The sequence below is a fragment of the Oncorhynchus nerka genome, linkage group LG13 (assembly GCF_034236695.1).
Source record: "Oncorhynchus nerka isolate Pitt River linkage group LG13, Oner_Uvic_2.0, whole genome shotgun sequence".
NCBI lineage: Eukaryota > Metazoa > Chordata > Actinopteri > Salmoniformes > Salmonidae > Oncorhynchus > Oncorhynchus nerka.
This window is the reverse complement of record NC_088408.1, coordinates 87,001,850-87,018,151: the sequence shown is the minus strand read 5'-3', so window position 1 is coordinate 87,018,151 and position 16,302 is coordinate 87,001,850. Positions and strand designations below refer to the sequence as shown.

The 16,302-nt window shown below is 43.3% G+C and overlaps 1 pseudogene; it reads right to left on the bottom strand.

Moving 5' to 3' along the window:
- Positions 1 to 3,130: 3,130 nt before the first annotated feature.
- LOC115140320 (selenoprotein Pa-like) lies at positions 3,131 to 11,049 on the bottom strand (annotated as a pseudogene).
- Between the last annotated feature and the right edge of the window lie 5,253 nt (positions 11,050 to 16,302).

Genomic DNA, 16,302 nt, shown 5'->3' with positions numbered 1-16,302 from the left:
GTGATTGTCTATGTTATGTTGCTTGTTAGCACAGTGTTTCATTAGCATAACGGTTGTCATTTTGTAGTGTTTAGTTTTTCCATTAAAATGACGAACACTTACCACGCCGCATCTTGGTCCGATCCTTACTCTTCTTCAGACGAAGAGGAGGAAATCTGCCGTGACAGTTGGTATAATGCATTTTGCATCATGATGTTTTCACACACTGTTGCTGATATTTTGGCCCATTCCTCCATGCAGATCTCCTCTAGAGCAGTGATGTTTTGGGGCTGTTGCTGGGCAACACGGACTTTCAACTCCCTCCAAAGATTTTCTATGAGGTTGAGATCTGGAGACTGGCTAGGCCACTCCAGGACCTTGAAATGCTTCTTACGAAGCCACTCCTTCATGCCCGGGCGGTGTGTTTGGGATCATTGTCATGCTGAAAGACCCAGCCACGTTTCATCTTCAATGCCCTTGCTGATGGAAGGAGGTTTTCACTCAAAATCTCACGATACATGGCCCCATTCATTCTTTCCTTTACACGGATCAGTCGTCCTGGTCCCTTTGCAGAAAAACAGCCCCAAAGCATGATGTTTCCACCCCCATGCTTCACAGTAGGTATTGTGTTCTTTGGATGCAACTCAGCATTCTTTGTCCTCCAAACACGACAAATTTAGTTTTTACTAAAAAGTTATATTTTGGTTTAATCTGACCATATGACATTCTCCCAATCTTCTTCTGGATCATCCAAGTGCTCTCTAACTTCAGACTGGCCTGAACATGTACTGGCTTAAGCAGGGGGACACGTCTGGCACTGCAGGATTTGAGTCCCTGGCGGCGTAGTGTGTTACTGATGGTAGGCTTTGTTACTTTGGTCCCAGCTCTCTGCAGGTTATTCACTAGGTCCCCCCGTGTGGTTCTGGGATTTTTGCTTGTGATCATTTTGACCCCACAGGGTGAGATCTTGCATGGAGCCTCAGATCGAGAGAGATTATCAGTGGTCTTGTATGTCTTCCATTTCCTAATAATTGCTCCCACAGTTGATTTCTTCAAACCAAGCTGCTTACCTATTGCAGATTCAGTCTTCCCAGCCTGGTGCAGGTCTACAATTTTGTTTCTGGTGTCCTTTGACAGCTCTTTGGTCTTGGCCATAGTGGAGTTTGGAGTGTGACTGTTTGAGGTTGTGGACAGGTGTCTTTTATACTGATAACAAGTTCAAACAGGTGCCATTAATACAGGTAACGAGTGGAGGACAGAGGAGCCTCTTAAAGAAGTTACAGGTCTGTGAGAGCCAGAAATCTTGCTTGTTTGTAGGTGACCAAATACTTATTTTCCACCATAATTTGCAAATAAATTCATTAAAAATCCTACAATGTGATTTTCTGGAATTGTTTTATTTATTCTGTCTGTCATAGTTGGAGTGTACCTATGATTACAGGCCTCTCTCATCTTTTTAAGTGGGAAAACTTACACAATTGGTGGCTGACTAAATACTTTTTTGCCCCACAGTATATACACTGCTCAAAAAAATAAAGGGAACACTAAAATAACGCATCCTAGAACTGAATGAATTAAATATTCTTATTAAATACTTATTTCTTTACATAGTTGAATGTGCTGACAACAAAATCACACAAAAATTGTCAATGGAAATGCAAATTTTTTCAACCCATGGAGGTCTGGATTTGGAATCACACTCAAAATTAAATTGGAAAACCACACTACAGGCTGATCCAACTTTGATGTAATGTCCTTAAAACAAGTCCAAATGAGGCTCAGTAGTGTGTGTGTGGCCTCCACGTGCCTGTATGACCTCCCTACAACGCCTGGGCATGCTCCTGATGAGGTGGCAGATGGTCTCCTGAGGGATCTCCTCCCAGACCTGGACTAAAGCATCCGCCAACTCCTGGACCTTCTGTGGTGCAACGTGGCGTTGGTGGATGGAGCGAGACATTATGTCCCAGATGTGCTCAATTGGATTCAGGTCTGGGGAATGGGCGGGCCAGTCCATAGCATCAATGCCTTCCTCTTGCAAGAACTGCTGACACACTCCAGCCACATGAGGTCTAGCATTGTCTTGCATTAGGAGGAGCCCAGGGCCAACCGCACCAGCATATGGTTTCACAAGGGATCTGAGGATCTCATCTCGGTACCTAAGCGCAGTCAGGCTACCCCTGGCGAGCACATGGAGGGCTGTGCGGCGCCCCAAAGAAATGCCACCCCACACCATGACTGACCCACCGCCAAACCGGTCATGCTGGAGGATGTTGCAGGCAGCAGAACATTCTCCACGGCGTCTCCAGACTCTGTCATGTCTGTCACGTGCTCAGTGTGAACCTGCTTTCATCTGTGAAGAGCACAGGGCGCCAGTGGCGAATTTGCCAATCTTGGTGTTCTCTGGCAAATGCCAAATGTCCTGCACGGTGTTGGGCTGTAAGCACAACCCCCACCTGTGGACGTCGGGCCCTCATACCACCCTCATGGAGTCTGTTTCTGACCGTTTGAGCAGACACATGCACATTTGTGGCCTGCTGGAGGTCATTTTGCAGGGATCTGGCAGTGCTCCTCCTACTCCCTCTTGCACAAAGGCGGAGGTAGCGGTCCTGCTGCTGGGTTGTTGCCCTCCTACGGCCTCCTCCACGTCTCCTGATGTACTGGCCTGTCTCCTGGTAGCGCCTCCATGCTCTGGACACTATGCTGACAGACACAGCAAACCTTCTTGCCACAGCTCGCATTGATGTGCCATCCTGTATGAGCTGCACTACCTGAGCCACTTATGTGGGTTGTAGACTCCGTCTCATGCTACTACTAGAGTGAAAGCACCAGCAGCATTCAAAAGTGACCAAAACATCAGCCAGGAAGCATAGGAACTGAGATGTGGTCTGTGGTCACCACCTGCAGAACCACTCCTTTATTGGGGGTGTCTTGCTAATTGCCTATAATTTCCCCCTGTTGTCTATTCCATTTGCACAACTGCATGTGAAATTTATTGTCAATTAGTGTTGCTTCCTAAGTGGACAGTTTGATTTCACAGAAGTGTGATTGACTTGGAATTACATTGTATTGTTAAAGTGTTCCCTTTATTTTTTGAGCAGTGTATATATATATATATATATATAGAGAGAGAGAGAGACCACATAGCGCAATATGAGTGCATCAACCACCTTTATTGATATTTTCTTACATGTTCCACCACCTACACTCCACAGTCAGAAAGAATTTGTTCTGTACAAAGCATAGGGTGTTCTAGGTGACCGTAGTCTTCCCCAGAGACCTTCATTAAGTACAGTATATTCAATATTTCTCTTCATTCCAGCAGTTTTTTTTTGTTAGTTGAAAAGCGGTCATTTTGTTTTGTTAGTTCATGAACAGTGCATTATAGATATGTGTGTAATATTTTTTGTTAGTTGAAAAGCGGTCATTTTGTTTTGTTAGTTCATGAACAGTGCATTATAGATATGTGTGTAATATTTTTTGTTAGTTGAAAAGCGGTCATTTTGTTTTGTTAGTTCATGAACATTGCATTATAAATATGTGTGTAATATTTTTTGTTAGTTGAAAAGCGGTCACTTTGTTTTGTTAGTTCATGAACAGTGCATTATAGATATGTGTGTAATATTTTTTGTTAGTTGAAAAGCGGTCACTTTGTTTTGTTAGTTCATGAACAGTGCATTATAGATATGTGTGTAATATTGCCAACAGCAATAACAGTGACAGAAACATGGAAAACTAAACACACATTATCCCAGCTGTACGCTATGAATATTGAATTTTGTCGACAAAACACACTACTGCTTTAATAAACACAGCGTTAATTCAAAGGTACAAATAAATGTTGTTGCTTGAAAGGAGTGACATTAGATTTTTAGTTGAAGAAAAAGTTGAAAAGGTTGATGGGGTCATAATAGAAAAATCTTACTCTATTAATAATGTATTTTATTCAAATTTGTTTTGTTAACACTGAATATAACAATGTGTAACTAACGCTGAATATAACAATGTCTAACTAACCCTGAGTATAACAATGTCTAACTAACCCTGAGTATAACAATGTCTAACTAAGGCTGAGTATAACAATGTCTAACTAACGCTGAGTATAACAATGTCTAACTAACGCTGAGTATAACAATGTCTAACTAACCCTGAGTATAACAATGTGTAACTAACGCTGAGTATAACAATGTCTAACTAACGCTGAGTATAACAATGTCTAACTAACCCTGAGTATAACAATGTCTAACTAACCCTGAGTATAACAATGTCTAACTAACCCTGAGTATAACAATGTCTAACTAAGGCTGAGTATAACAATGTCTAACTAACTCTGAGTATAACAATGTCTAACTAACGCTGAGTATAACAATGTCTAACTAACCCTGAGTATAACAATGTCTAACTAAGGCTGAGTATAACAATGTCTAACTAACTCTGAGTATAACAATGTCTAACTAACCCTGAGTATAACAATGTGTAACTAACGCTGAGTATAACAATGTCTAACTAACGCTGAGTATAACAATGTCTAACTAACCCTGAATATAACAATGTCTCACTTTGGTTCAAATCTTGCATTTCTGGCCATGATTTCAGTTTATTTCAACATTGGCCGCTACTCCTTCATACTCCTTCTAAAGCTCTCGATATTGTGAACTTTGAATTAAGGGGGTGGTCATATTGTATGGCCCTCACCCTCCCCTCCCCCCAGCCGGACATCAGACAGACACCACTACAGCGTAGTTTCTGTGCCTACCTTCATTTTGGATGGAGGGAGCAAAACGGAGGGGGAGAAACATCAACATAGTCACCCCATACACTCCCGGGAGGGTGACACCAATGCACCGACAGAGAGAGAGAGGGTGGAGGCTACCTTCCTTGATGTCATACTATCCCTTTGGGTACATCTCAAATCCCATCCTATTCCACATATCGTAATAGGTTTAGGCTTAGCATTCTTCTACCAGACCCAATGTATATTCCTCCATCCCTCTCTATCAAGTGTGGCTTTACAGTACCGGAGCAATACTAGTTGGTAAGATGGTATGAGCGCTTTGCCCCGGTGTTGGTCTCACAGATGTTAATATGAGGCCTATAAGCAAGATAACTTTCACAGAGCCATGGCCCTGCTTACAGCTGCTCTCAGCTTCAGGTTTCAACACCCGGGGATCAGGCTGACATCACTGGCAGAGGCTGCTGTCAGTCAGCGGGGGGCAAGCGTCACTGTCAGGTCTCCCTGATGTGATTGTTGGAGTCGCCCATCAGTCCCTGTCACTGTCAGGAGGCGGGCAGCGCCTCATCACAGTGTCAGAGCCCGATTGGCTCGTTGCGCACCCCATTGCCAAACAGCCCCCGTCAGTGTCAGCATCAGCTGACCTTGGAGGAGGGACTTATATCAGACCCCTCCTTCAAATGTCAGCTGAGCTCTGCCTTTCACCTGGCCCTCCCCTTCACTCAGGGCTTCTGCATAATATGCCCTTCCTGCGCCTCCTTGGGCTGCTGACCCATATGCTCCTGACCAACGTGCAATTGGCCATGGGCCTGGCCATGGTGGAGCCCCTCAGCGCCATTTTGGTGCTGCTGCTGCTCCACCCCATGGCCACGACTGTGTTCGCGCCCCACCTCACTCTCGCCATGGTGACCGTGACCATGGCTTTTGCCATGGTGACCGTGCCCATTGCCATGGTGATGATGACCGCGTCCACCATGAGGTGTATCCCCTCCAGTGACTGGCTTCTCTTCTCCCTCAGGCTTTACCTCTACCATCCTGTTGCACTCTGCTGGGATCTCTGTGTTCTGTGTGTGAGAGAGGAGGATGGGTGTTGGATGGTTTGTCATAGAACTAATTCCCACATACAAACACATACATACCGAGTGTGTGTGTGTGTGTGTGTGTGTGTGTGTGTGTGTGTGTACCTCATACGTGCAGTCCCCACAGATGCGTTGGCAGTAGGTCTCCTTAATGGCGTTCTCTACGTAGGGAGTACCCAGGATGGAAAAGGGGAGGAAGATATGGTGGGTCAGACGACCACACCTGAGAGAGAGAGAACGAGAACGAGAGAACATTTACATGATCAATTACACATCTTAGAATCAGCTATTAAAGACTAGCAGAACACACTGGATTCTTCAATTACATTAAATGAACTACAGGACAAAATACAAAACCTCCAATCCAAAAAGGCCTGTGGTGTTTATGGTATCCTAAATAAAATATGCAGAATTCTTAGTGGCTATACTTAAACTCTTTAACATGATCCTCAGCTCTGGCATCTTCCCCAATATTTGGAACCAACTAATGATCACCCCAATCCACAAAAGTGGAGACAAATTTGACCCCAATAACTACCGTGGCATATGCCGATGCCCTAGAGCACACAACAAACTATACATTCATCAGCACCACAGGTAACTTCCACAAAGCTGTGAACGATTTGAAAGACAAGGCAAGAAGGGCATTCTATGACATCAAAAGGATCATAAAACTCCAGTTAGGATCTGGCAAAAAAATACTTGGATCAGTTATAGAACCCATTGTCCTTTATGGTTGTGAGGTCTGGTGTCCGCTCACCAACCAAGAATTCACAAAATTGGACAAATACCAAACTGAGACTTCATGCAAAATTCTACAAAAACCTCCTCTGTGTACAATGTAAAACACAAATAACACATGGAGAGCAGAATTAGGAGGATACCAGCTAATTAGCTGTTAATTCTACAACCACCTTAACGGAAGCGATTCCCAAACCTTCCATAATAAAGCCATCACCTACAGAGAGATTAACCTAGAGAAGAGTCCCCTAAGCAAGCTGGTCCTGGGGCTCTGTTCACAAACACAAACAGACCACACAGAGCCCCAAGACAGCAACACAATTAGACCCAACCAAATAATTTGAAAACTAAAAGATCATTATTTGACACATTGGAAAGAATTTACGAAAAACTGAGCAAACTGGAATGCTATTTGGCCCTAATCAGAGAGTACACAATTGGATAATAACTGAGTGGCTGACCCAAAATGAAGGACAGCTTTGACTATGTACAGACTCAGTGAGCATTGCCTTGCTATTGAGAGATGCCACCGTAGGAAGACCTGGCTCTCGAGAGAAGACAAGCACTGCCCACAAAATGAGGTGGAAACTGAGCTGCACTTCCTAACCTCCTGCCAAATGTATGGCCATATTAGAGACACATATTTCCCTCAGATTACACAGACCCACAAAGAATTAGAAAATAAACTAAGTGAAATACCACAAGAAAAGGGCAAACTACTGTTAATACAACCCATATTTACGTTTATTTATTTTCCCCTTTTTACGTCAACTATTTCCAGTGTTACAACACTGTATATGGCCATAATATAACATCTGAAATGCCTCTATATTTTTGAATCTTTTGTGAGTGTAATGTTTACTGTTAATCTCTGATGTTTTATTTCACTTTTGTGAAACCCCTTGATCTTTCCACAGTTTGTTGTGTTTCAGCCTGAATTTAAAATAGATTACATTTAAATGTTATGTCACTGGCCTACACACAATACCCTATAATGTGAAAGTGGAATTCTGTTTTTAGAAATTGTTAAAGTATTCAGCCCATTTGTTATGGCATGCCTAAATAAGTTCAGGAGTATAAATGTGGTTAACAAGTCACATAATAAGTTGCATTGACTGGCTCTGTGTGCAATAATAGTGTTTAACGTGATTGTTTAATGACTACCTCATCTCTGTACCACACACATACAATTGTAAGGTCCCTCAGTCGAGCAGTGAATTTCAAACAAAGATTCAATCACAAAGAGCAGCGAGATTTTCCAATGCCTCGCAAAGAAGGGCGCCTGTTGGTAAATGCAAAAACTAAATAAGACATTGAATATCCCTTTGAGCATGGTGAAGTTATTAATTACACTTTTGATGATGTATAAATACACCCAGTCACTACAAAAACTCAGTTGCCGGAGAGGAAGGAAACCGCTCAGGAATTTCACCATGAAGCCAATAGTTACAGAGTTTAATGGCTGTGATAGGAGAAACCTGAGGATGGATCAACAACATTGTAGTTACTCCACAATACTAATCTAATACATAACTGAGTACCACTCGTCATATTTTCAAGCACAGTGGTGGCTGCATCATGTTATGGGTATTATTGTAATTGTTAAGAACTGGGCAGTTTTTCAGGATAAAAAATAAATGGAATGGACCTGGTTTAGTCTGCATTCCAAAGAACACTAGGAGATACATTTACATTTCCCAGAAAGACACAGCTGTAATCGCTGCCAAAGGTGCTTCTACAAAGTATTGACTCAAGGTTGAGATTTTATATTTAATTTTTAATAAATTTGCAAACATTTCCAAAAACATGTTTTCACTTTGTCGTTATGGGGTATTGTGTGTAGATGGGTGAGAGAAAACAATGAATTTAATACATTTAGAATGTCGAATAGCACAACAACATGTGGAATAAATCAAGGGGTATGAATATTTTCTGAAGGCACTGTATTTCACTTGCTTTGGCAATGTAAACATACAGTTTCCCATGCATATAAAGCCCTTTGAATTTAATTGAGAGAGAGAGAGAGATACTTTAATGATTACACAGCAGCATGCTGTAGGAAAAAGATATATGTATATGAGATCTATGATACTGTATAAGACAAGATACTGTGTGTGAAAGAGAGAGAGGAACAGACAGAATGCTGAGCAGTGTGTTGTATTTCTGAGCAGACCGAGCGCAGGCAGGCAGGAAGACAGACAGACAAGGGACAGACAGAAAGACAAAACAGACAAGAGACAGACAGACAAACAGAGAAAGAGACAGACAGACGAGACAGAAAGACAAACAGACAAGAGACAGATAGATAGATAGATAGTTAGATAGACAGACAGACAGACAGACAGACAGACAGACAGACAGACAGACAGACAGACAGACAGACAGACAGACAGACAGACAGACAGACAGACAGACAGACAGACAGACAGACAGACAGACAGACAGACAGACAGAAAGACAGAAAGACAGAGAGACAGCGAGACCACAGTAAGGAGCTGACCTGTCATAGATGAGGACGTCATCCTTCTTTCCAGCCAGGGCCTGCCACACGTCATCCTGTTTGGGTACCTGTTTGTACAATATGATGTTCTCAGACAGTTTCTGGCTCAGCAAGGTGTGAAGGTGCTGGGCCTGCTCCCCCTGGTGGTTCACCACCATATAGGTCACATTGTCCAGACCCTGGCCCTCCAGCTTCAGGCGCAGCTCATCCAATCTGCTCAAAGGAACACAAGGAAGTGAAAAGTGAGGATATGGAGAGATGGCCAAAAATAAATAATGTTATAACAAAATAAAGAACGGGCATTCTATAAAGAGATGTGCTGCTGACAACCGGAAAAGTGTCAATTGTAAAGATTCTTTAAAAAAAACACTCCATTAGGGATAGGAAAGTGGCTAAGGGAATGGAACAGAGCCCTATCTGGTCCACTTACAAGGATGCCTGCACCAAGCAGAACGATCAGCTGGCCTGGAGGAGGGCCACCACCGTGACCTGGCCCATAACCCCCTTCATTGGCTCCACCTCCCCAATGCTCCAACCAGGTGGTGGCTTACAGCGTGTCCCCTCCCCCTCACTCTCTGCTCCGCCCCCAGGGAGCAGGCAGAGAGCCAAGAGCAGGCTGAGCCCCGCCTTCATCACGGTGCCTTGCAACAGGCTCGATCTGCTGAGTGTGTGTGAGTAGAAGAGAGAGACTGAGAGAGAGAGAGAGAAAGAAGCAGGACTCAGGTTAGAGTCAGCTCAGGTAACGAAGATTTGAACAGTGTCCCTTTCCTGTGTCAACACTAGAGAGAAAGCTCAAGCTGACAATCTCAGAGAATGAGGGGGATGTTCCCTATGTACAAATGTTGGGTCCAAATCTTCCTATATTACTTCTCTTTCTCTGAAAGGAACTGATTTATTATGTCTTTTCAATGGCAGGTAAAGGAGCAATCTGCAGTTGCTGCATCCATTTTTGGACTCATAAATTAATTATATGTACCCATTGATTCTTGAAGAATATATATATATATTTTTTGTTGTTGTAATTTAGCAGATGCTCTTACCCAGAGCGACTTACAGTAGTGAGTGCACAATATTTTGGTACTGGTCCTTATGAATGCCTTGTGAGCTTAGTTCAACTGTCGTAGCCCATCAGAACCCAAAATATAAGCTTGTTTTACACCAATGTTTGTAAATGTTAACTAACACTGTATAGCCACAAACATGGTTAAAACAATTTTCATATTATGGATGGTCAGTTCTTGCATCCATAGCTCTGTCTATGAATTTGAGAGTGGTTCCATTTCTCCAGTCCCATCCCTCAGCTTATTACAGAAAAAGTGGCGATGAGACGCTCTGTTATTGTTTCAACAGCGGATTGCCCCTTTAACGGAGACAAAGAACGGAAGACTTTGAAAAAAGATATATTTATCTGCTGATATGAAATAAATGAGTGATTCTAATATAAGGTCATTCTTTCTGATGTTTTACACTCTAGCCTTTAATGATAGGGATATCATGTTGTTGTTGTTTTTGATTTTATTTTTTATTCTATTGCACAACCAAAGGCAAACTGATGAACAACAGAAAAAGAGAGATTCGGAGACGGGTGGGTAAATGCAGAAAGTTCTCTCTCTTTCTCTGCATATTAATGCTATAGAAACACTTCATTGTGAACCAACTGGAAATGATTAAATATTTGCTGCACGGAGCATCAAAAAACAACGTTTTTAAAAAATAGCAAAACACTATCTCAATTTGTTCATATCGTGCATCACAGGTTATATACAGAAAGAAAACATATAGAGATGTAGGCTGTTCTCTGTATTATCAGAATGCACAACAAGTTACAAAATAATTCTGCAGTCACTTACCCTCTGTTAAAATGTCCCTCCTTAGTCAGCTCAGCTCTGTCTAGCAGTAGCTTTTGGAACAACAACAACTCCCTCTGCTCCCCCCTTTTATACTCGCACTGTTATTTTCCTGAAAGGAAGACAAAGTTCATGATGGGGTTCTGTGCAGATGCACATCTGTGTGAGAGAGAGAGAGAGAGAGAGAGAGAGTGAGAGTGAGAGTGAGAGGGAGAGAGAGAGATAGAGAGAGAGAGAAGGGGAGTAACATATCTTGAGAGTAACATGGAAAGTAACAGTGAACTTTTAACCATCACTATTGCTTGGTAATTGTTTGTCATGTCTGTGCGCACTAGGCTTGCAAATCAAAATGTCCCTATATCTATATCTGCATGCTCTGTCTCATTCCTTTGCCTGAAAAAGTGAAGCCTGCAACAGAATGGTTAAAGAACAGAACATTTTGACAGCCTGTTTTTCTCTGAAGGGGAGAAGTGAAAAAGGAGTAGTGAAGAAATGGGGTGAGGGGAGGGAGAGGAAGTGGGGGTTGGCCAGTGTCCAGCATGTTATGCAAGTCAGCACAAATACAGTATATCACCTGATCGCCTAACTGAACAATTGGACACAAAACAGATAAATCTAACAAAAAGGAGAGAGATCTTGCATGTATGGACTTGCAACCCATGAAGGATATACTGTGTTGTAAAGTTGAAAAGAAAAATCCCAAAGTTGTTCCATGTACTGCCTTGCAGCATGGTATGAAAATCCCAATCTTCTATAAAGAGGGTTTAACTGCCAATGGCTTATCTCTGGGGTTCCATTTCAAGGGCACAGAGAAATAAAAGTCAATGTTCCAAAGACATCATAAAAAAATACAAGGATGCAATCAACTCTTGGGAAACACAGAACTTAAGTCCTTAAGCAGCAAATTGGTTCACATTCAGTATGGATCTAGGCCAGTTTATAAAACAGTGATCACTAAGGGGGCAGAAGTCACCTAGCTAGAAGATAGGACCACAGCAAGTCAATGACATAAGACTTGGTTGAACTCTTCTACCTATTATGGCAGTAGGTACCATAGGACAAGGTTTATCCACAGGTAAGATTACAGTACAGGTGTAATTGGGTATAAGTTGAAAGACAATCAAGATTATATCAAAAAAACAATCATTGGCCCATTTAGATGACACAATGACGGTATTTATTTTAATTGGTCCACACACAGATCTGTAGAACAGCCCACTGGGAAAACAATTGTTGAATCAATATTTTTCCACGTCATTTCAACCACAAAAATCAATGTGATGAAGTTAAATCAATGCGGAAAACAAATTGGATTTGCAAAACCTCATCAACGTAAGAGCATTTTGTATTTTAACCTTAATCCAACAAAATGCTCAGTCAGTCATTTTCACTATTAGTTTACATTTGTTCTCTTATGAAGCATGTGACAATTAAAATGTAATTGGAATGGTATTTGTCAAGATTTCATTTAAAACTGAGGGGTACACTTAATGCATTGTGAAATCTGTTGTAAAATGTATTTTAATGTTTAAAAGTGTTATTATAATATATATATATTACTGCCTTATTTTTTGCTGGATCCTAGGAAGAGTATCTGCTGCATTGGCAGCAACTAATGGAGATCCAAAACAAATACAAGTAGGAAATAGGCCTACTACAAAGTAGGATCAATGGGTTAGTCAGCAAACTTTGATAAACAAACAGAAATAACTACAGGTTTTCTGATTCATTAGGAAAGCTTAACTAAGATATGTGTTTTTGGTTGTTGGGTCAATCAGTCCATGCCTATTCAAGCTTATCTTTTCAAAACAAATGCAAGTTATTTCTAAATATTTAGGCAAGTTAATTGGCTAAGTCACTGATCTTGTTTTGTAGTATACCCCTCTGATGCACCTTGATATTGTTATGCTGCACATGGCTAAAAACTCATGGTTTGTGGATAATTGCATTCTCAACCTCTTCAAGTTGCATTTCGCTACACCCGCAACAACATCTGCTAAATATGTGCATGTGACCAATAAAATAGTTTGGATGTCTTCACTATTATTCTACATTGTAGAAAATAGTAAAAATAAACAAAAACCCTTGAATGAGTAGGAAGTGAAGACATCAAAACTATGAAATAACACATATGGAATCATGAGATTCTTCAAAGTAGCCACCCTTTCCCTTGATGACAGCTTTGCACACTATTGGCATTCTCTCAACCATCTTCATGAGGTAGTCACCTGGAATGCATTTCAATTTACAGGTATGCCTTGTTAAAAGTTAATTTGTGGAATTTATTTCCTTCTTAATGCATTTGAGCTAATCAGTTGTGTTGTGAGGGGTGGTATACAGAAGATAGCCCTATTTGGTAAAATACCAAGTCCATATTATGGCAAGAACAGCTCAAATAAGCAAAGAGAAATGACAGTCCATCATTACTTTAAGACATGAAGGTCAGTCAATCCGGAAAATTTCAAGAACTTTGAATGTTTCTTCAAGTGCAGTCGCAAAAACGTTCAAGCGCTATAAAGAAACTGGCTCTCATGAGGACCGCCACAGGAAACGGAACCCCAAAGTTACCTCTGCTGCAGAGGATACGGTCATTAGAGTTACCAGCCTCAGAAATTGCAGCCCAAATAAATGCTTCACAGAGTTCAAGTAACAGACACATCTCAAAATCAACTGTTCAGAAGAGAATGCGTGAATGAGGCCTTCATGGTCGAATTGCTGCAAAGAAACCATTCCTCAAGGAACACAATAAGAAGATGAGACTTGCTTGGGCCAAGGAATAGGAGCAATGGACATTACACCAGTGGAAATCTGTCCTTTGGTCTGATGAGTCCAAATTTGAGATTTTTTATTCCAACAGCTGTGTCTTTATGAGATGCAGAGTAGGTGAACAGATGATCTCCACGGAATGTGTGGTTCCCACCATGAAGCATGGAGGAGGAGGTGTGATGGTGTGAGGGTGCTTTTCTGGTGACACTGTCTGTGATTTATTTTGAATTCAAGGCAACTTAACCAGCATGGCTACCACAGCATTCTGCAGTGATAGACCATCCCATCTGGTTTGTGCTTAGTCAAATCAAATGTATTTATATAGCCCTTCGTACATCAGCTGATATCTCAAAGTGCTGTACAGAAACCCAGCCTAAAACCCCAAACAGCAAGCAATGCAGGTGTAGAAGCACGGTGGCTAGGAAAAACTCCCTAGAAAGGCCAAAACCTAGAAGAAACCTAGAGAGGAACCAGGCTATGTGGGGTGGCCAGTCCTCTTCTGGCTGTGCCGGGTGGAGATTATAACAGAACATGGCCAAGATGTTCAAATGTTCATAAATGACTAGCATGGTCGTATAATAATAAGGCAGAACAGTTGAAACTGGAGTAGCAGCACGGTCAGGTGGACTGGGGAGAGCAAGGAGTCATCATGTCAGGTAGTCATGGGGCATGGTCCTAGGGCTCAGGTCCTCCGAGAGAGAGAAAGAAAGAGAGAATTAGAGAGAGCATATGTGGGGTGGCCAGTCCTCTTCTGGCTGTGCCGGGTGGAGATTATAACAGAACATGGCCAACATGTTAAAATGTTCATAAATGACCAGCATGGTCGAATAATAATAAGGCAGAACAGTTGAAACTGGAGCAGCAGCACGGCCAGGTGGACTGGGGACAGCAAGGAGTCATCATGTCAGGTAGTCCTGGGGCATGGGGCATGGTCCTAGGGCTCAGGTCAGTTGAAACTGGAGCAGCAGCACGGCCAGGTGGACTGGGGACAGCAAGGAGTCATCATGTCAGGTAGTCCTGGGGCATGGTCCTAGGGCTCAGGTCCTCCGAGAGAGAGAAAGAAAGAGAGAAGGAGAGAATTAGAGAACGCACACTTAGATTCACACAGGACACCGAATAGGACAGGAGAAGTACTCCAGATATAACAAACTGACCCTCGCCCCCCGACACATAAACTACTGCAGCATAAATACTGGAGGCTGAGACAGGAGGGGTCAGGAGACACTGTGGCCCCATCCGAGGACACCCCCGGACAGGGCCAAACAGGAAGGATATAACCCCACCCACTTTGCCAAAGCACAGCCCCCACACCACTAGAGGGACATCTTCAACCACCAACTTACCATCCTGAGACAAGGCTAAGTATAGCCCACAAAGATCTCCGCCATGGCACAACCCAAGGGGGGGGCGCCAACCCAGACAGGATGACCACATCAGTGAATCAACCCACTCAGGTGACGCACCCCTTCCAGGGACATTTTACATTTACATTTAAGTCATTTAGCAGACGCTCTTATCCAGAGCGACTTACAAATTGGTGCGTTCACCTTAAGACATCCAATGGAACAGCCACTTTACAATAGTGCATCTAAATCTTTTAGATTACTTTATCCTATCCTAGGTATTCCTGAAAGAGGTGGGGTTTCAGGTGTCTCCGGAAGGTGGTGATTGACTCCGCTGTCCTGGCGTCGTGAGGGAGTTTGTTCCACCATTGGGGGGCCAGAGCAGCGAACAGTTTTGACTGGGCTGCGCGGGAACTGTACTTCCTCAGTGGTAGGGAGGCGAGCAGGCCAGAGGTGGATGAACGCAGTGCCCTTGTTTGGGTGTAGGGCCTGATCAGAGCCTGGAGGTACTGAGGTGCCGTTCCCCTCACAGCTCCGTAGGCAAGCACCATGGTCTTGTAGCGGATGCAAGCTTCAACTGGAAGCCAGTGGAGAGAGCGGAGGAGCGGGGTGACGTGAGAGAACTTGGGAAGGTTGAACACCAGACGGGCTGCGGCGTTCTGGATGAGTTGTAGGGGTTTAATGGCACAGGCAGGGAGCCCAGCCAACAGCGAGTTGCAGTAATCCAGACGGGAGATGACAAGTGCCTGGATTAGGACCTGCGCTGCTTCCTGTGTGAGGCAGGGTCGTACTCTGCGGATGTTGTAGAGCATGAACCTACAAGAACGGGCCACCGCCTTGATGTTAGTTGAGAACGACAGGGTGTTGTCCAGGATCACGCCAAGGTTCTTAGCGCTCTGGGAGGAGGACACAATGGAGTTGTCAACCGTGATGGCGAGATCATGGAACGGGCAGTCCTTCCCGGGAGGAAGAGCAGCTCCGTCTTGCCGAGGTTCAGCTTGAGGTGGTGATCCGTCATCCACACTGATATGTCTGCCAGACATGCAGAGATGCGATTCGCCACCTGGTCATCAGAAGGGGGAAAGGAGAAGATTAATTGTGTGTCGTCTGCATAGCAATGATAGGAGAGACCATGTGAGGTTATGACAGAGCCAAGTGACTTGGTGTATAGCGAGAATAGGAGAGGGCCTAGAACAGAGCCCTGGGGGACGCCAGTGGTGAGAGCGCGTGGTGAGGAGACAGATTCTCGCCACGCCACCTGGTAGGAGCGACCTGTCAGGTAGGACGCAATCCAAGCGTGGGCCGCGCCGGAGATGCC